This window comes from Bos taurus, chromosome 2, assembly GCF_002263795.3.
Source record: "Bos taurus isolate L1 Dominette 01449 registration number 42190680 breed Hereford chromosome 2, ARS-UCD2.0, whole genome shotgun sequence".
Taxonomy (NCBI): domain Eukaryota; kingdom Metazoa; phylum Chordata; class Mammalia; order Artiodactyla; family Bovidae; genus Bos; species Bos taurus.
The window spans coordinates 5956141-5978656 of NC_037329.1; the positions used below are offsets into that span (position 1 = coordinate 5956141).

Here is a 22516-nt window from a genome sequence, read left to right on the forward strand (position 1 = left end):
AGGCTCTTTACCTTGTATTTGATTTTACACTGCAATCACACTGGTTTTATTGTTTTGGCCGTGTTGTGTGGCATACAGAACCTTAATTCCCCAACCAGAGATTGAACTCATACCCCCTGCATTGGGAGCAAGGAGTCTTAACCACTGGACTGCCAGGGAAGTACCCACACTGGTTTTTATACTTAAATTGTGTTTCCGGGTTACAGTGGTTTGGGTTAGTGAACCTTGTGAAGAAGGCCTAAGCCCCTGACCCCAATTCTAATTGTTCTCTCTCTAAGAGGTTTTAAGTTCCTCGAGAACAGGACACACAATTTTTTATCCCCTCATGATACACAGTGGGAATTCTGTAATTTAACTGACTGATATCATTCCATTTGAGATAAATATGTTTAAAAGGATTTTACTGCACTAAGATTAATCTGTAAGGGTTTATTCATTATGTAAATTTTAGGATTATAATTGTGAGGAAACATGATTCAAAGGAGTTCTTAACACAACATTTTAGAAGATGGTTATTATTATTTATTTCTGCAGTGATAAATTACATGACCTAAAATATATTCTCTGAATATTATAGCAAGAAAGCAAAGATCACAGATCACATTATATGTCATTTTGGCAGACTGGATTTCTGGCAGCCTATATCTTATCATTCTACTTCCATTTTGTAGAGGTGAATGTTTACTTTTAACAGATATTTAAGGAACACAAAGAAATAGTACCTTTTACTTGAAAAGGTCAAAATACTAAAAAGATATAAAAGGTTCATTAAAGCCATTCCAATACATTAATATACTAAATGCGCTTGCATTCTTGTTAATCCTGAAACCACAGGTAATTGTCTAAGCTGGTTAATATTTATCTTCTTGATCTCATTTTTCCATTTTTATTTCCCTCATTTTTTGCTATTCATGGAAGCTTACAGTCAGCCATATTTTAAAAACAGATCTTTCATGATTCCCAAATCAAACTGAGATTATATGGGGTTATATGTCATTGTGGCAAACTCCAAGGAGTTAGCTAGAGGGGTTTTCTAGAACTTGGGAGATGAGATCCTATTTTTCAAACTGCTGCTAAGTCACTTCAGTCGTGTCCGACTCTATGTGACCCCATGGACTGCAGCCTACCAGGCTCCTCCATCCATGGGATTTTCCAGGCAAGAGTACTGGAGTGGGGTGCCATCGCCTTCTCTGATTTTTTTTTTTAAGTTTAAGTACATTAGGATTACCTTAGCCATTTTCCTTTAGTCATTTGAATTTAATCCTTTTCTATTTATTACAGCTCTCATTAGTATCAAGGGAAACCTACCATCATCACTCTGTAAAGAAAAAGACAAATGTAAGTATCTATTGATAAAGTTAGCAAATACTTACATTAATTTAAACTTGGATAATTAAGTTAAAAGATGTTAAATACTGAGTTGATTAAAATGAAAACAAGAAAGCAAGGAACCCTTTTCCACCTTTCAAAAAGAAAAAAAAAAAAAAAGACAGAGTGCCAAAGGAATAGAGACAGAAAGAAACAAATACTTCCCATGTGGTAATTCATCTGAATGAATTCTTTTATAGATAATTAATATTTTACTTTGTCAATTCGTTTTCATATATAATTAACCAATTTTATGCCCAAGTTTTGTTTTGTTTTTTTCTTTTTTTAGATGGTGTTGGGTCATTTTAATAAAAGTTATAAATAAGATACTAAAATTTGCATGCTGGTCCTCCCTGAAGTAACAAATAAGGCTGTTATATGAAAGAAAAATGATCAGGTACAATGTTTTGCTGTAGATTACTTTCACAGTTAGTTAGTTCACTCGCTCAGTCGTGTCCGACTCTTTGTGACCCCATGAATCGCAGCACACCAGGCCTCCCTGTCCATCACCAACTCCCAGAGTTCACTCAAACCCATGTCCATCGAGGCGGTGATGCCATCCAGCCATCTCATCCTCTGTCGTCCCCTTCTCCTCCTGCCCCCAATCCCTCCCAGCATCAGGGTCTTTTCCAGTGAGTCAACTCTTCACATGAGGTGGCCAAAGTACTGGAGTTTCAGCTTCAGCATAAGTCCTTCCAATGAACACCCAGAACTGATCTCCTTTAGGATGGACTGGTTGGATCTCCTTGCAGTCCAAGGGACTCTCAAGAGTCTTCTCCAACACCACAGGTCAAAAGCATCAATTCTTCGGCGCTCAGCCTTCTTCACAGTCCAACTCTCACATCCATACATGACCACTGGAAAAACCATAGCCTTGACTAGACGGACCTTTGTTGGCAAAGTAATGTCTCTGCTTTTCAATATGCTGTCTAGGTTGGTCATAACTTTCCTTCCAAGGAGTAAGCGTCTTTTAATTTCATGGCTGCAGTCACCATCTGTAGTGATTTTGGAGCCCAGAAAAATAAAGTCTGACACTGTTTCCACTGTTTCCCCATCTATTTCCCATGAAGTGGTGGGACCGGATGCCATGATCTTACTTTTCTGAATGTTGAGCTTTAAGCCAACTTTCTCACTCTCCACTTTCACTTTCATCAAGAGGCTTTTTAGTTCCTCTTCACTTTCTGCCATAAGGGTGGTGTCATCTGCATATCTGAGGTTATTGATATTTCTCCTGGCAATCTTGATTCCAGCTTGTGCTTCTTCCAGCCCAGTGTTTCTCATGATGTACTCTGCATAGAAGTTAAATAAGCAGGGTGACAACGTACAGCCTTGACGTACTCCTTTTCCTATCTGGAACCAGTCTATTGTTCCATGTCCAGTTCTAACTGTTGCTTCCTGACCTGCATACAAATTTCTCAAGAGGTAGATCAGGTGGTCTGATATTCCCATCTCTTTCAGAATTTTCCACAGTTTATTGTGGTCCACACAGTCAAAGGCTTTGGCATAGTCAACAAAGCAGAACCTGCACTAAATATCCATTAATAAAATGCTCTTATAACATTAAAGAACTTAAATTAAGATTGCCTACCACAAAAAAGAGACTGAATATGTAAAAATCTTTGCTAAATTCAATCACGCTGGAAGGCTTGACTAAGAATGATATAAAAGTTTCAGATTTCCTCAATGTGTGACATTATCACATTAGCAAAACCACAGTTTCCATTTATGAACATGTTATCTTCAGGAATGGTAAAAGATTATATCAGCAACAGTTATTGCCTATCTGTGATTTCCAATCTTGCCTTTTGTGTTTGTTCTGGTTTGCCCTTTGAAATTTTTATCATTTTGACCTATTTTAAGTATCTTCTTTCCCTTAGAAATTCTGATTCAGAAAATCCCAGGTAGCAAACTGGAAGTCTTTTAGAACCAATGCTGTCCTCCCCTCCTCTCATGTGCTCTTTAGTCCCTGGGTAATTTTAAAAATTAGACAAGTTTGGGGACTGCTACTCACCAATCATGAGAGATGAGAAACAAAGTACCCTCAGCTCTTCCTTCATCTCTAAACTCCAAATCAAACAAAAACATCAATCTAGAGAGTTGTATTTGCTTCATTAATTTAAGCAATTATTAATGCTTAAGCAATTAATGCTTAAGATTCAAAATATTTTAACAAGGACATTTATTGAGGACACATATCTAGAAAAATTTCATAAATATAGCATCCTCACTCTTAATAAATGAAGACACATGGTTTTATTATCACCATTATCTCAGGCAATTTGTCTACAAAATGAAATGGATTAAGACATATTCTAATTGGTATCAGAGACAGAAATAAAAGCAGAAATAAATGTATAATGAATACTGTAAAGCTTTTGTTTGCCTCTGCTGCTGCTGCTAAGTCGTTTCAGTCGTGTCCGACTCTGTGCGACCCCACAGACGCCCTAATAGGCCTTATATTTCAAATTAGACATGATTTTTTTTTCAGAACTACCACTAGTATAGCTGTAATTTAAATCTATAATAAGACATTTCACATTAAGTAGTATGAGTCCAAGCTGCAATTTCCAACCAAGTGGTAATTTAGTCCAAAAGCTTGAAAAGAAATGGTAGCTTATTCTATGAAAAAATAAATTGTAACTTTATGCATTTTACGTAATCTTCTTCATGACTATGAGTAAGAACTAACTTCAAGAGTAGTTTAAAAATCCACAAGAGCTTAAAAGTAGATTCTAAGAATACAAATATCTGCCTCGAAAAAACGAACTATTCTATTACCTTTCTCCCCTTAATATTCCCTATTTTAAAAAGTAAAAAATTAGGTCACTTAGCTAAGTCATCAGTCAATAGTGGTTCGGTAGATTATTTTCATTATTAGACTATTATCAGGCTGAGTACGGCTGATCCTTATCAATTTCTTTGATTTTTAAAGCTAGGAGTCACAGGAAAAAAGTAACAAAAAAGGTTTTATTCAACATGTGGGATGCACTCAAGAGGTCTATCCACACAGCCTTAACCCACTGTTCTGTGAAAGTGAACGCATTCACACAGCGGGCAAACTTCTGCTTATTCAACACTTTAAAAGTAGCTTTAAAACGGAAAAATCCCCCAAATACTCTAATCGTTTCTATGTATTCTTCATGAGTGTAATAAATAATCTAGGGAATTTTTTTTCACGCTCTTTGTATCTTAACAATATACTTAATTCGGCCAAACCCATGTGAACTATTTTCCCCTCTACTCTGGTCACACCAAATAACTATGCACATCTCACAAAACAGCCTTTCAAAATGCAGGGGATTAAAAGCAAGAAGGCAAAGGCTTCTAAATATAGTCCCTTCATGTTTATTTTACATTCATCTTAGGTCACTAGCGTCAGCCAACATTGGTGGACACTTGGAAGCATCTCTCAAAGCAAAACGAGGGGGCGCTTGACAGCTACGCCATCTACCTGTTGAACCTGGACCACGGCGCTCGGCTACAGTCAGATGAGCTTCTACGACTTAAAAATGCTAATGATCGAGTTAAAAAAAAAAAAAGTTGTTTGCCAGTCTTTCTTCCTTCCGTCTATTTCTTTCGGGCAGTTTCTGCGTAGCTGAGGGAGCCAGAGGACTCGAGAGCTCCTCCGCCCGGCTGGTAGCGGCAGCGAGGGGGCCGGGCTGGGTGGCGGGCTCGCTGCAGTGGACAGAGGTCATCACAGGCCGGGCGGAGAGGCAAGGCGCCCTCCCGACCCAGGTTTACTCACCTACCGTGCGGAGAGGCGATGAGTGCGTGCTGTTCGCCCAGCGGGGAGACCCAGATCCGAGCAGGAAGGGAGGTTGTGGCGCCGGGGCGAGGGGCGCGTAAAGAGGAAAACGTATTACCTAAGCCGGGATGCGGAGCCCAGAAGGAGGCTGCAGCCTTTCCCTCCAGAAACGGAAGAGGCGGGGGAGGAGGAGGCGGAAAATGCGGAGGAGGAGGTGGCCCGGAGTGCGAGGCTAGCGAGGGGCGCCGGGCGTACGGCCGCCGGCGCAGCTCCAGGGCGAGGGGCGGGGAGCGCGGCGGTGGTCGTCCGAAAGCGAGGCGCAGCCGGGCAGCTCGCGGCCTCGCTCGGCCCGGGATCGCAGACCGCAGCATCCGCCAAGCCGCCGCCCCCTCGCGTCCCCCGGGACCGCGGCGTGGAAAGCCGCGGTGACGCCTCGAGGCTCCCGGGGCGAAGCGGGCATCCCACGCCTGTCTGCCCGAGTCTGCAACGTCACAAGTGGAGCGTGATGATTCAGAGCGAAGTGCCAGGAAGAGAAGGGCTCCAGGGTCACCTAATGCACTGTTGTTTTGTTCTTGCAATCGCCCACAAATTCGGTTTTAGTATCTTCCTCTTCCATTCTTCCGTACCCCCCCCCACCTTTTTTTTTGAGGATTATGGGTTTGACGAACGGGTTGGCAGCTGTGAAGATGGACTTCCTGAGGGTGACAGTGGGGTCCCATTGTTCTACTAGAAATGTCAAGCGTGCGGGTTGTTCGGCAAACCCGCGCAGCCTCTCCTGGGCGCTTGACTTACACGGTGTGGGCTTAAGGCCACCTTGACCGGAAGCACACCGTGGGTAGGAAACTCTTCTCTCTTAAACGCTTTGAACTGTGGGATTCAGCATACCTTAAGGATGGTTTTGAATGCTGGGTGGAGATAGGAATGAGTGGTGACAGGGAGAAGGGTAGACATTTTTAAAGGGCTACAGAGTTTTGAATAGAAGGGGGCTGGCCGGCGGCCCAGCAGGCTGGATGTGGTTAGTGAGCACCCTGGGCCTTCTAAAGCCCTTCACACATCCTATCACTTCATGGCACACCTAAGAAATGATCACGTCTGCAGGACCCCAAATGACAAACAGGCTCATGTAGGAGGAACTGGGCCCTTCCACCTTGGAGGGCAGAGGAGACCACTGTCTATATACTCATTCCCTGGCATGAAATTACAGTGCTCTGTTTTAGTGTTCTAGCTACCAGATTTTCTGATCCCCATTTCCCCAAACCTCCTGAGTTATCAAGACCTGGTCCTCACAGCAGTGGGAAACCACCAAGATGGGTCTGGTGTAATGCTCAACTTGTCATAGTCCAGGAAATGATGCTTGAAAGGTTAGTCTCCCAGACAGATTTGCTCCCAGCCTGCTTCTGTGATGTCTGACTGAGACAACTTCTCCTCCTTCCCACCCCAACTCCATTACCCGGCTTTCACTCACTAGCAAGTCCAGCTGATTCATTCTTTCTTGTCTCTCCAGATTCATTTTTTAGATCCATCCCCTTAGGGCTCGTTAGGTCCATTTCCTTTGTTATTGTTTATTTATCATTATCCCATTTCTATCTTTGATGGACAAAGGTCAAGAAATAGTTTGAACATGATCTTTGGAAGTAAAGAAGCAAATACCAGAATAGAGAGAGCAAAGAATTTGCCCCGAGGGAGGAGGAACTGGGGGAGTGAAGGGTGGAGCAGGATGTTTTTGTGACAAAGCTGTGTTCATCTGCAACTGAATCTATTCCACTTTCCACTTTGCTACCACAGAGCTCACCCTACATTGCACGTCTCAGTGGGTTGCTTGCTTAAAAGCCTTCACTGGCTCCCGCTACCCCGGTCGTCCTATGGAGAGCAAGCTTCTAGGCAAAGCTTCTCTCCCCCTCCAATCTGTCAACCCTGCCCCCTCACACTTGACACCCCGTTTTACCACACCACATCTAGTTTCCTAAATGCATAAATTTGTTTCATTCCTTTGTGCCTTTATACATGTTATTTATTTTGCCTGGAGTATTCTCTGCTGCTATGATAATAGCTAATGGCTAAGTGCTTTTGTCTTTTATAGCTATTCATTCCTATATCAATCCTATGGTTAGGATTACTGTTAATCTCAATTTAATAAACAACAAAACTGTGACTTAGAGAGGTTAACCAATTTATTCAACTATGTAGCATGCATGTGTGGTAAGTCGCTTCAGTCATGTCCAACTCTTTGGGACACTATGGACTGTCTGTGCATGGGATTCTCCAGGCAAGAATACAGAGTGGATTCCATGCCCTCTTCCGGGGGATCTTCTCAACCCAGGGACTGAACCCAAGTCTCTTATGTCTCCTGCCTTGGCAAGCAGGTTCTTTACCACTAGCCCTACCTGGGAAGCCCAGAGTGGTGAGACCACGTTTGAACTCAGCAGTATGACTCGGGGACTCACATTATTTTACCTGTTCATACTTTTTAAAAATTCTCAGACACTAAATTTGAGCAGGATTTAAAGTTTTTAAAAAATCTTAAAAGTGAAAAAAAAAATCTTAAAAGTGCAAAGAGAAAATATAAGTGAATTGCTTTTCATCTCAAAGTAAGTGTGGAACAAAGGATAAAATTACAAAGGAAAGTGACAGATCTGACTATGGAATTTTCAACTTCTTTCATCAAAGAAACCCATACGGTAAAAGTAAAAATTACTCCAAAATATACAATATAGGGACTTCCCTGGTGGTCCAGTGGTTGAGACTTCCCTTTCCAGTGTAGGGACTGTGGGTTCCATCCCTGGTTGAGGAGCTAAGATTCCACATACCTTGTGGCCAAAAAACCAAACCGTAAAACAGAAGCAGCAAGCAGCACTTCCCGTAGTCCAGAATTAATACTCCACGCTTCCACTGCAGCAGGCTTAGGTTCAATCCCTGATCAAACACTTCACATGCCATGTGATGTGGCCCCCCAAAAAAACCCAGGAGCAATGTTGCAACAAATTCAATAAAAACTTTAAAAATGGTCTACATTAAAAAAATCTTTTAAAAATGTGCATTATATATGAAATATGAACGTAACGTCCTCATTTAATAAGATCTTAAAAATAAAATATCTTGTTTTTAAAAATGGGCAAAATATAAATTAGTTAAATCATGAAAGTCAAATGCAAATGGCCAAAGTATTTTTAAGAGAAGTGAAAATGTAGAAATGAAGAAAATGCACCTTCAAGGGAGTGAGGGAATAGAGCTAACAATTCGGGCCACCGACCCTTGAGACAGGATGTATGGCAAATGAGCAAGCTCATCTGCTGAGAAAAGCATAACTTACCTCAGTGTTTCTGGAGGGCAGTTTGGCAGAATGCAATCAAAGCCTCAAAAATGTTCACACCCTTGGACTCAAAAATTACATTTCTGGGAATTCATAATGCAGGGATTGACTAATATTTTCTATAAAAATCCAGACAGTAAATACTTTAGGCTTTGCTGGCCACATACGTCTCTCCTGCTTTTCTTCTTTGTCTGTGTGGTTTTTTTTTTTTTAACTCTGCAAAAATATGAGCGCCATTACCTTGAATGTTGTAGAAAAACTGGTTGTGGCCTGAAATTGGCCTGAGATCAGTAATGCGTGCAAAGAGTTGACTGCAAGAAAGTTGATCATGGTGAATTCGGTAATAGTCAAAAAGAAAGCAACTAAATGTCTGAGGATAGAAATTCATTTCAACCAAGTGTGAAACAAGTTTTTTTTAAAGTTTTTAAATGTTTAAAAAATTTTCAGAATGATATTTGTTGCATGATATAGTATTCATGGTTTGTTAAATGGAAAAATACAGTTTACCAAAGAATATCTGCTGCTGCTGCTGCTGCTAAGTAGCTTCAGTCGTGTCCGACTCTGTGCGACCCCATAGATGGCAGCCCACCAGGCTCCCCCGTCCCTGGGCTTCTCCAGGCAAGAACACTATGTTATACCAAATTCAACATAATTATGTGTATGGTGGTGGTGGTGTAGTTGATAAATCATGTCCAACTCTTGCAACCCCATAGACTGTAGCCCACTAGGTTCCTCTGTCCATGGGATTTTCCAGGCAAGAATATGGGAGTGGGTTGTCATTTCCTTCTCCAGAGGATCTTCCTGACCCGCAGATGGAACCTGGGTCTCCTGCACCGCAGGCAGATTCTTTTCTGACTGAGCTACCAGGGAAGCCCAATTATGTGTATATATGCATAGAAAAAGAACTGGAAAAATACAAGCTGTCGATATTATAAGATGTTGATAGTGACCTTGGGATAGGGGTGAGATTGTAGCTATCTGGGGCTTTTTGTTGTATGTATATGCTTCCAATAGTGAATATGTAATTGTTTTTGAAATAAGTAAAAATAGAAACTTTGCTTGAGCAACAACAAGGCCTTTAGTTGACGGTTTGAGAAAAGTTCCCCCAAATTCACTTTCCCTCTCTCTGTGTACTCCCTGAATACACAATGATCTTTTGAGTACCATTATTTATTTCACTGGAGAATGGTCAGTACCTTTATTTAGCTATGCATTCCGCTGTTATTGGACATCTGGGTTCCCAGTATGCCCTGTTGTAAGTATGCTGGTTATTTCCTACTTGCTGCTTGCCAGATCCTGTTTCCTTCCTTCTTTGCCGTACTCTGTCCTCAAAAGGCAGAACTTTCAGAGACTATTTTCTTTGGGCTCTGTTGCCAGCTGGCTTCCTCTGAGGATTGGGCAGTGGGTGAACCAACAGTAGATTGAAAGTGAAAGTTGCTCAGTCGTGTCCAACTCTTTGAGACCCCATGGACTATACAGTCCATGGAATTCTCCAGGCCAGAATACTGGAGTGGGTATCCTTTCCCTTCTCCAGGGGATCTTCCCAACCCAGGGATCAAACCCAGGCCTCCCGCATTGTAGGCGGATTCTTTACCAGCTGAGTCACAAGGGAAGCCCAGGAAAACTGGAATGGGTAGCCTATCCCTTCTCCTGGGGATTTTCCCAACCCATGAATCAAACTGGGGTCTCCTGCATTGCAGGCGGATTCTTTACTAAGCTCTCAGGGAGCCCAACAGTAGATTGGAGAGTAGCAAAAGGAAAAAGGAGGAAGGTTGGGGGATTTTTTCCCCCCACCTCTTTTTTTTTTTTTTGATGTTTTGGGCCTCTAGGGTTCTTGCAAGGCAGCCCCTGCTGCTGCTGCAGCTAAATCGCTTCAGTCATGTCCAGCTCTGTGCGACCCCACAGACGGCAGCCCACTAGGCTCCCCCATCCCTGGGATTCTCCAGGCAAGAATACTGGAGTGGGTTGCCATTTCCTTCTCCAATGCATAAAAGTGAAAAGTGAAAGTGAAGTCATTCAGTCGTGTACGACTCCTAGCGACCCCATGGACTGCAGCCTACCAGGCTCCTCTGTCCATGGGATTTTCCAGGCAAGAGTACTGGAGTAGGGTGCCATTGCCTTCTCCAAACCTAACCCTAAGTTTCTGTAAATAGTCAGCTCAATAAAATCTCTTCTGTTGCAGCATCTAAGTGGAAGTTGGTTCCCATTAAGACAGAATGATGGATTAAAGAACACTGAAAGTGAAAATGAAAGAAAATCGCTCAGTTGTGTCCGACTCTTTGCGATCCCATGGACTGTAGCCTACCAGGCTCTTCCATCCATGGGATTTTCCAGGCAAGAATACTGGAGTGGGTTGCCATTTCCTTCTCCAGGAGATCTTCCCGACCCAGGGATTGAACCCGGGTATCCCTCATTGTAGGCAGATGCTTTACCATCTGAGCCACCAGGGAAGGCACGTTGGTGAACACCGTAAAACACAAATCTTTTATTTTGTATGCATCATATTTTACATCTGAGCTTTCAGGTATTGGCAAGGTAATTGTAGAATGATTTACAAGTTTCCTGAAACAGGAATTTGAATTACTCTGAGGCCAGTGCTTGGGAATGTAACCCTCTGACTATTGTTCACTTCTCCATACGTTTTTTGACAAGAAACACTCAGTTGCATTTTATTGAAGATATCATCCACTACAGTATGGTGGTGTTAAAATTTGATGTTTTCCATGGAATCTTTAAGGAAATATTCTTAAATATCAGGTATACCATATAAATGAGACAAAAGTCATATATAGATTTGGGAGAAGCTTCTTTCTCATCTTTGAACCAGACCTTAGGACATGCCTGCAGAATCCCAGGGCTCCTTGGAACACAGTTTAAAAATACAGATTTGGAGAGTACAAGAGTCTGGAAGATATATCCTTCATAAATATCAAGTGTCTAGTATATGTCTCTAGGTTAGATTCCTAGAATCACACGGTCAACCATATGATTTTGCCCATTGCCCTTCAAAACCCTCCTCACTGTGAATGATCTTGCTTTTCTCGTTACTGCATCTATTATGAAATACAAACCACCCCCCCCCAACATTTCCTAGTTTCTCATCACAATTTTAATCACATTTTTATTATTAGTGAATTTATTTCCCTTGTCTATTTGCCATTTATATTTCCTTTTATCCTCTTCCTTCCCACCTGTTTTTAGCTGCATTTTCATGTTTGACCATTTTTTATCTATTCAATACATATTTTTTTTTTAGTTATTGTATATAAGGAGGATAATTGTTTTGCAATGTGCTGGTTTCTGTTGTACAACAATGTGAATGAGTCATAAGTGAAAGTGTTAGTTGCTCTTTTGTGACCCCATAGACTCTAGCTTACCAGGCATCTACGTCCATGGGTTTCTCCAGGCAAGAATACTGGAGTGGGTTGCCATTCCCTTCTCCAGGGGATCTTCCCGACCCAGGGATCAAACCTGGGTCTCTGCATTGCAGGCAGATTCTTTACTGTCTGAGCCAGCAGGGAAGCCCATATATATGTATATCCCCTCGTTTTTGAGACGCCCCTCTCGTCTTCCATCCACTCCAACACAAGACGACCCTGTGTTATACAGCAGCTTCCACATATAATTCCTTGTATCTAGGTATTCTGCTAATGGATATAAATGATAAACAATACAATTATGCCTCTGCCCTAATGGAGCTCACAAACTAGTAATATTGTAGTCTTACTATTTACCCTGTTTAATTCAATTAATAATATAGTGCATATGGCAACTCTTTGTCACATTTGTTGTGAGTAATTTGTTATGATGAATTTTTATTATTACAAATTAAAATTTTTTTGTGTGTAGTCAAATCTATGAGTCTTTGTGTTTATGCCTAGAAAATCCTTTTACAACCAAAGATCAGATCAATATTCACTTTTATTTCTCCTGCTATTTTTCACTATTTGATATTTTAGATTTAAGTCTTTAATAATCTGTAAGTTTTTTAAGTCTTTATTGAATTTGTTTCAATATTGCTCCTGTTTTGTCTTTTTTTTTTTGGCCGGGAGGCATGTGGCTCTTAGCTCCCTGACCAGGGATCCAACCTGCATTGGAAGGCAAAGTCTTAACCACTGGACTGCCAGGGAAGTCCCTAGAGGTTATTTTGGGACGCTCTAAATTGATTTCCCCGGCTCAAAAATCTAGCCAGTTTTCCTGACATCATTATTGAACAGACATCCTTTTCCTACTAATCTCTGATGACAAATAGATCATGTATTAAATTCTTTTATGCTCTAGGCTATATTTCTGGATCCTCTATTTGTTTTTGTTCATCTTCATCCACCTCTGAATTGCTGTGCCAAAGTCATAGCTTTTTATTTATTGTATTTATTTATTTGGCTGCATCACATCTTAGTTGCAGCACTCAGACTAAGTAATTGCAGTATGTGGATTTAGTTGTTCCTCGTCTTGTGGGATCTTAGTTCCCAGACCAGAAATTGAACCCGTGACCCTTGCATTGCAAGGCAGATTCTTAACCATTGCACCACCAGGGAAGTTCCTGGCATAGCTTTTTAATAGCAAACTGGGTAACTCTTCATCAAAATTCCTTCCAAATATTCAAAATATTTGTTTTTAGATGAAATTTATTAACCACTTTTCTGGTTATAAAAACAATGCATTATGAAGACAAGTTGTAGAAACTTTGAGAAAATATGGAAAATGTAAAGAATGAAACAAAACGCATCCCAAATTCTGTGACTGTTAACATTTTGGAGTATAACTTTCCATCTTTTCTGTGTGTGTGTGTGTGTATATATATATATATATATATATATATATATTTTCCACAAATATTTCCAAACATACTGTTTTGTAAACTGCCCTTTAATAATCATTTATGAGCATTTCACCATATCATTAAATATTCCTTTGAAATATGATTTTTAATGACATATTAGCCAAGACCTCTAGCATAAGGGTCAATATAGTAGTGTCAGCAGGGAGTGCTCACAGCCTCCTAGACTCAGTCATATCCTTCACTCAGTCATATCAAGCTAGCACTGAGGTCACCAGTTGTTGTCACATGGATCAGTGTTACATGCCTGTCACTGTCACACTTCAGAGCTTGAAATCAGCTGTTGCAAACTTGAAATCGGTGTTGACTGTAATCCGCTGGATTGTAATGGGTTTTGGAGCATTTGCACCTATATCTTATCTGTTAGGCATCTGTAAAAATGACTCAACCATAGGATGTTAGGTAGCTAACAAATAGGCAGAAATGTAGGTTATTCAAACAAGAACTAAACTTGAATTGATTTAGTTATGAGATTTCTAGCACCGTATTGCACAATCTTATTTTTGTTTTCCTTTAAAAATCATTAACTGATAGGACTTCCCTGGTGGTGGAGTGGATAAGAATCCACTTGCCAGTGCAGAGGACAGGAGGTCAACCCCAGCTCTGTGAAGACTCCACTTGTGGTGGAGCAATGAAGTGGGTGTGCCACACCTCCTGAGCCTGTACTCTGGAGCCCTCGAGCCACAACTCAGTAGCCAGTGTGCTGTAACGAAGACTCAGCGAAAAAAAAAAATTCATTAATTAATACAAATCGTTTATACTCGCCTTAGAAAAGATGGAACAACTCATGAAAATAAAGCATATCCATGGTTTATGGAAGAATTTAGGGGAAGAAGAATCCTTAATGTTTTTGATAGAATATTTAAAACTCCTTGAATTTTTCTTAAATTACAGTGAAATTAACTAAACTATATAAAGTAGGGAGCTTTGAGTGTGGTATTGAGGGCTACACATAGCTGAAATCCCACAAAAGCAAAGGGTTAATTTCTAGAACAAGTCATGCAGATATATTTATAGGCACTTCCCAGTATATGGGAACATAGGCTTATCTCTATCAGTCTCACCAGGCCTGAGTGTATCTTTACTCTCTCACACTCTATACACACAAACAAAACCCAAACACATACATGCATTAAACTTCATAAAATGAGAATTATCTTTTTTTCACTTACCTTTCCGTAGAAGGGCTGATTACTGAATTCCAAGATGTGAAACAGAATAAACGTCAAAGCCTTGAAGTATTACATATGGATACTTAGGATCTGAGCTCTCCTCTGTCTCAAGGGAATTAAAAGCTGGAAACTGAGAGCAAAATATTCAGGGTAGGGACACTGGATAGCCTTGCTTCATCTGAACACTTTTTAAATTAACTGCCCAGCTCAGTCCCTGCTGATTAGGTGTAGAATTCTCTGTTGTTCAAGTACAAAGGTTAACCTCTGGAGCAAGCATATTATCAATGAGTCATTTCCTCCAATTGTTAAATATTCCTCAATATTTCCTTGTTTACTTTAGCTATCCATGTAAAGTCCTAAAATCAACTTTTGTTGGAGACCCCTTGATACTCTTTAGCTTATATTTCTAATATTTATATCTTCATTGCTTTTTCCTTTTTTGATTTTTGCTTTGAAATACATTTGCCCAGCATTTTTTTTTAGAACTGTTAATTTTATAATCTACCTTTTGGATATTACATGGCAAACATGAGTATGATACTAATTTCATAGGGAAAGGTGCATTAAAATTCTTTAAACTTCTTAGGCATTCAAAAATAGAACTTTAAGAAGCTTGTTTAAGATGTCTAATATGCAGAATCCAATTCTTACCCCAAACCACACCCTCCATACCTCATGTTACCTACTTATTCTGGTAAAACCTTAAGCCAAGAGACTGGAAAGGCCAGTGGAAACAAGTAGATCTTTCATATGCAAATTATACTGTGATCTCTTTTGTTTAGTGACTTCCTTCTATGATCCATAAAGTTCATCGTTACTTAGGTAATATTAGGAAACAAGTATATAATCCTAACACTTAACAACTTAAAAATAATTTTAGCTTTCAAATGTCTTTACAGTTACTGAACTTTTTATCCGAAGTGCTTTTCATGAAAAGAAAAGTGTTTTTTCCCTACAGGATATGCTGACACTGAAATGTTTACTGAAATGTTTGCTTAGTGTGATCAGTCTCAAATTTCTACAAAGGAAGTTTCGAAAGAACACATTGGAAGATTAGAAAGAACATATACTGAACTCCTGTTTTGGCTGTTATTGTTCACACAGCTTTATTTTTTAATATTTGTTTGTTTCTGCCTTAGGCTGCACTTGGTCTTAGTTGAGATACTCTGGATCTTGGGTCTTTGTTGCAACACGCGTGTGGGATCTAGTTCCCTGACCAGGGATCAAACATTTTTCCTCTTTTTTTTTTTTTCACAAGTTAAATATATTACCTGAATATACAGTTAAATTTTACCTTGGAAACAGCAACAAATGTGGTTCAGCAGATGCTTCTGTGAGCACCAGTGAGTTAATGAAAGTTGCAGACTATTGCTTGACACCAAGATGAGGAAAAGGACGCTAATTCCCAGTCACCATCTATGTCCCCACTGCCATTTCTGGTCTCTTGCTCATCTTCCCTTTTTAAAAAAAAAAAAATTATTTAATTTTGGCCATGCTGGGTCTTCACTGGTGTGCAGGCTTTTCTTTAGTTGTTGGTGCAGAGGCTACTCTTGAATTGCACTGCACAGGCTTCTCATGGCAGCGGCTTCTCTTGCTGTGGAGCGCAGGCTCTGGGGCACGTGGATTTCAGTAGCTGTGGCTCCTGCGCTCTAGAGCGCAGGTTCAGTAGTTGTTGCACACGAGCTTAGGTGCTCCGGCGCATCTTCCGCCACATCAGGGATTGAACCAGTGGCTCCTGCATTGGCAGGTGAATTCTTTACCACTGAGCGACCAGGAAAGCCCCTGTCTTCACTTTAGATAGTCTTATCTTCTGGGTGATTATGGAGGTTTTGTCCTCAACATACTCCAGGGTCTAGGAGGAGATGAGAGTAGAGCTGCAGCTATCTCTAATTCGTTGTTGTTGAAGTCATAACTTAAAACTTGGGGAAAAGTGTTTTCCCCAAAAAGAAATCTTTGATGTTATGATTTATCACAAGTTTTTCATCAGCTGCATATTATTTCCTACCTCATCCACTCTGTGGCAGGAAGGTTTTTTTTTAAATTTCATTTATTTATTTAGGCTGTGCTGGGTCTTCACTGCAGTTTGAGGAAAAGACGTTGGTTTAATAGTTGTGGCACACAGGTTTTGTTGCCCCGTGGCATGTGGAATCTTCCCAGACAAAGTATCGAACCTGTGTCTCCTACATTGGCAGGCAGATTCTTAACCATTGGATCACCAGTGAAGTCCCCACTCTGAATCTTAAAAACACACACCAAACAAATATTGTGATCTTGCCTTCCACTATCTTTTTGTTTTAAGTGACAATTTTGCTCCTAAATACAGGCAGAAATTTTACAAATTTTGATTGATCTTACCACTAATAACATGGGATGCATTATCTTGGTTTTTTTAATTTAAGATTTGGAGGCAAGGGTCTCAAAGGAGGGTTTCTGAGCATTGAGGCTGCACAGAATACTGATATTCACGTTTCTCGTTTGTTACCTTTTTATCTTTGGGAAAGTGAATGTAGCATTAATAGTAGCAAACCTCACCAACCAAACACCAGAACAATAAAAATATGACTCTGAAAAGGACTCGAAGTCTTCTCATGTAAGTGGAAAAACATATGATTTTGACAGTCATTTGATTTTATTTCTCCTCCTCCAAAGAAATAGCAAATATTAAGAAATCCAAAGTTCATAAGAGTGAAGTATATGCATACTTTAAGATAAATTTTAGTCTTCCTACATATTATTATTGCTATGTATGCATGTGTGTATAGTTGCTTCAATTGTGTCTGACTCTTTGCGACCGTATGGACTGCAGCCCACCAGGCTTCCTGTATGAGGAATTCTCTAAGCAAGAGTACTGGGGTGGGTTGCCATGCCCTCCTGCAGGGGATCTTCCCAACCCAGGGATGGAACTCCCATCTTCTGTGGCTCCTGCATTGCAGGAGGATTCTTTACTGCTGAGCCACCAGGGAAGCCCATTGTACAGATGCATACAATTCTAGGGAAACCTAGAAGAGTTTAAAGGCTATAATTATCACAAAATGTTTTCCTGATTACATAGTTTCCAGTTGACCTTGCTAACATCACAGTATTTGTAACTCTACTTATCAAACTTGGTAGGACAGGTCAATTTACACATTTATTAATTTGGGGATGTTATAGTGGTAATATAAAATATTTATTGCTAAACTGAAATCCTCAAGACTGTATATAGTATGCATATTTCAAAATAATGATGCTAATTTGACATTACATATTAGAAATATGCCCATTATTAGAAATATGCAAATAGACGTTTGTACTATTATCATGTACCAAGGCTTATGTTTTTTGAAAATACAGTGCTTCATAATGTCAGTGTTATATCTTGGGCTGTATATATAAGAGTTATGCATGTATTATTATTTTAATTATTAAGGACACAATTGTGCATGCACTATATCAAAATAAGCAATAAATGAAAGCTCTTACATAAGGAATCTGATTTGGAGACACTACCTTAAGAAAAAAACATGTCTTTCCATCTTTGATGTGATGTAATCACCACCTGGTGGCAATTTACTAGAAACCTAGTGCACATCGCAAATTCATCCAAAAAGTATTTGGGGAATCACCTACAAAGAAAACGTGGTAGGTCTTGTGTAATGTTTTTTATGTCCTTAAAAACCACTTTTTGTTGCAAAACAATTATTTACTCTCAAGAGAAACAATAAAAAATATAAATTGTAATAGCGAAGTAGAGAGTCACCCCTGTTTCTACTACCACCCAAGGATGACTGCTGCTAACATTTTGGGTATATATTCTTCTAGTGTTTCTGTGCATATATACACAGATTTTTTTTTCTAACAGAAACCATCTTTGTTTTTGAAATTTCCTATTTTATTCATGCTCCTAACTTTATCAGCTGCTGTTTGAATCAATACACTGAGCATGATACTGGCTGATGATCTGAGAAACAACCCATCATTGCCTACCAAATCCACATAATGCTGGAACTCATGAACATCCCCAGTATCCAAACAGATGGTTAAATCTCATGATCTCTGGATCTAAGGTGACCAATTTATAGCTCAAAACAGTTAAACCAGGGACTTCCCTGGTGGTCCAGTGGTTAAGAATCTGCCTTTCAATGCATGGGAGGTGGGTTTGATCCCTGGTTGGGGAACAAAGATCCCATATGCCACAAAGCAGTTAAGCCCGTGCCACAACTCCTGAGCCTGTGAACCACAATTAGAGAGTCCGTGGGCCACAATGAAAGACCTCACATGATGTAATGAGGATTCTATGTGTTGCAATTGAGATCCAAAGCAGCCAAATGGATAAAAAACAGAACAACCTGAATTCTTCTGAGTAGCCTTTTCTGATTCCTAGACTATGACAAGTGGCCCTACTCTGTGCTCCCATTGCACCATGTAAACTCCAAGGCTGCAGGGCCTAACACCTAACTCAGCATCTGGATCATTAGAGGCCCTCAGTGACTAGACAAAGCACCAAGAGAGAGGCAGATATACCACAAGTGTGTATGAAATTCCATGTGGCCAGAGAGAGGAAGTTGAAAAGAAAGGGCACTCAGAAATGTGGCTCAAAGGTAAGCAATATTAAAAAATATTTTAGTCACTGGTTCAATTGTTAAATTTAAATTAAAAATAATTCATTTCCTCAGTTGCACTAGACACCTTTCAAGTGCTCAGTATCATTTGTGTCTGGTGTTGAACAACATGTGTGTATGTTAAGTCGCTTCAGTCATGCCCAACTCTGTGGGACCCCATGGACTGTAGCCTGCTAGGCTCCTCTGTCCATGGAATTCTCTGGGCAAGAATACTGGAGTGGGTTGCCATGCCCTGCTCCAGGGGATCTTCCCAACCCAGGGATCGAACCCTCCTCTCTTACATCAGGAGATGCACTGGCAGGCAGGTTCTTTGCCACCAGCACCACCTGGGAAGCTTGAACAGCATAGTAATAGATGACTGGGAGATTTTTTAGCAATTAAATAATAAGTCAAAAGGTATCCTAGGAAGGCTTGTTATCAGTAAAATCAGTAAAGGATGTGATGGTTGAGAGATAAGAGAGAAGTTACATCTGGGATGAACATGAATATGGGTACTAGGACAGTAGCAGTGAGGTGTTAGGAGTGGGCAAATCTGAGATAGGTTGCAAAGAAATCACTGGTATGCCTGGATGACTGATTGGCAACGAGAGAAGAAAAAACTATTCAAGAGTGGTAGCCAGCCTCCAAACAGCCCTCGATGACATCCCAGTAATCACGCCCTGGTGGAGTCCCCTCCCACACTGTACCAGGCGTGGTCTGTGTGACCCATAGAATAGGGCATAGTGATGGTACCTCATTCCCAAGATTAGGTTATAAGAGATATGGTGGCTTCTGTCTTGGTGGCTCTCTTTTGGATCACTTAGTCTGGAAGAAGCTAGCTGCTACTTTGCAAGAAACCCTAAAGAGAGGACCTTGAGGCTAGAATTGAAGGCTGCCAACAGGCATGTGAGTGAGTTTGGAAGTGGGCTCTTCTGCCCCAGGAGAGCACTCAAATGACCATTGTCCCAGCTAACGAATTGACTGCAATCTCAGTGAAGATTCTGAGCCAGAACCATCCACCTAAGCCTCTCTCTGATTCCTGAGCCTCAGAATCAGAGACGTAATAAATATTTGTTGTTTTAAGTTGCTAAACTCTGGGGTAATTTGTATCAGCAACTGATAATTATTGCATCAAACACTAATAAAAAGATAATCTAATTTAAAAATGAGCAAGAGAGTTAAAACTGCTACTTTACAGAAAAAGATAAAAAGTATATGAAAAAGTGCTCAATATCATTAGCTACAAGGGAAATGTAACTGAAAACCACAATGAGACAATACTATACACACACCAGTAGACTAAAATTAAAAAGACTGACAGCACAAAATATTGATAAGGATGTGGAGCAAACACAATTCTGTTTTTTTTTTTTTTTAGGTTTGAGACATAATTCATGTATAATACAGATTTATCAATTTAAATTATGTAATTCAATAGTTTTTAGTTTAGTGCAACCATCACAATGGCTTTCCATGGTAACTCAGTGGTAAAAAATCCACCTGCCAATGCAGGAGATGCAGGAGACTCGGGTCTGATCCCTGGGTTGGGAAGAGCCCCTGGAGAAGGAAATGGCAACCCACTCCAGTACTCTTGCCTGGGAAATCCCATGAACAGAGGAGGCTGGCAGGTTACAGTCCATGGGTTCACAGAAGAGTCAGACATGACTTAGCAACTAAACAACAACAACAAAAAATCAGAACATATTTTGGAATATTTTTATTACACCAAAAAGAAACTCATATGACTTAGCTGTCACCCTCCAGTTGTCCCACCACTCCTCCCAAGCCCTAGGCAGCCACTAGTCTACTTTCAGTCTCTATATATTTGCTTGTTCTAGACACTCATATCACTGGAATCATAAAAAATGTCATCTATTGTGACTGGCTTCTTCACGTTGCAGTGTTTTCAAGGTTCATTTATGTGGTAGCATGTATCAACAGTTCATTTCTTTTTATTGTCAAATAATATTTTATTGTGTGCTTATATCACTTAAAAATCCACCAGTTAGGCCAACTTTTTCATGATTATAAAGAATGCTTTCATAAAGATTTGTGTGGACTATGTTTTCATTTCTCTTGGGTGTATATCCAGAAGTGGAATTGTTAGGTCTTGTGGTAACTCTGTGTTTAACCATTTAAGGGACTGTCAGACTTCTTTTCTGAAATGGCCATGGCATTTTACATTCCCACCAGTATTCAGGATTCCAATTTCTCCACCAACACCTGTTATTATCTGTCTTTTTGATTATAGCCATCCTAATAGGTGTGAAGTCACATCTCATCATGGTTTTGATTTGAATTTCCCTGATGGCCAATCATATTGAGCACCTTGTCATATGATTATTGATCATTTGTACATCCTCTTTGATCTTCCATGGTGGCTTAAACAGTAAAGAATCTATCTGCAGTGCAAGAAACCTGGGTTCCATCCCTGGGTCGGGAAGATCCCCTGGAGAAGGAAATGGCAATCCACTCCAGTATTCTTGCCTGGGAAATCCCGTGAACAGAGGAGCCTGGTGGGCTACAATCCACTGGGTAGCAAAGAATTGAACATGACTTAGTGACTAAACAACAACAACAACTTCTTTAGAGAACTGTTTTTTCAATCTGCTGTCCATCTAAAAAATTGGGCTATTTGTCATTTTTTACTGTTGAGTTGTTACAGTTCTTTACACATTGTAGATACCACCTCCTTACCATATATATCATTTGCAAATTTGTTTCCCATTCTGTGCATTGTCAGCAACTAGAATTCTTAACCTAAAATAATAAAAACACTGAAAAAGATTTTAGGTTACATAATTTGCCCAAGGTCACTAAATTCTTAGTGTGTTAGAGGCAGGTCAGGACTGAATACATAATTTGTGGAGCTTAGTGCAAAATGAAAATGCAGATTCCTTTGTTCAAAAATTATTAAAAGAATAGCAATAAAGCAAAGGCACAGTCCTTCTAAGCATGGGGCCCTGTAAGCCACAGATTACACACACATGAGGCTGGGGCATAGGGAAGATTTGAATTTTGGACTTATCATGGGAAAGCCCATGCTTTTCAAAGTAAACCATGCTGATGATTGTTCATTTTTTGTGCACACTAACTGACGGTGATGTCAGAGTTCAGTTCAGTCACTCAGTAGTGTCCGACTTTGCAACCCCATGGACTGCAGCACGAAAGTCTTCCCTGTCCATCATCAACTCCCGGAGTTTACTCGAACTCATGTCCATTGAGTTTATTATGCCATCCAACCATCTCATCCTCTGTCGTTCCCTTTTCCTTCTGCCTTCAATCTTTCCCAGCATCAGGGTCTTTTCAAGTGAATCAGTTCTTCACATCAGGTGGTCAAAGTATTGGAGTTTCAGCTTCAGCATCACTCCTTCCAATGAATATTCAGGACTGATTTCCTTTAGGACTGACTGGCTGGATCTCCTTGTAGTCCAAGGGACTCTCAAGAGTCTCCTCCAACACCACAGTTCAAAGCATCAATTCTTCAGTGCTCAGCTTTAT

At 40.2% G+C, this 22516-nt stretch overlaps 1 protein-coding gene across 7 annotated transcripts in view; it reads right to left on the minus strand.

Moving 5' to 3' along the window:
• INPP1 (inositol polyphosphate-1-phosphatase) overlaps nucleotides 1-14669 on the minus strand; it is a 36065-nt gene extending 21396 nt beyond the window's left edge. Inside the window, exon 1 of one of the 7 annotated variants that reach the window (XM_005202192.4) lies at nucleotides 14436-14669. The gene's annotated coding sequence lies outside the window, so the exon portion shown is untranslated. 7 annotated transcript variants of the gene reach the window in all.
• Nucleotides 14670-22516: the final 7847 nt, after the last annotated feature.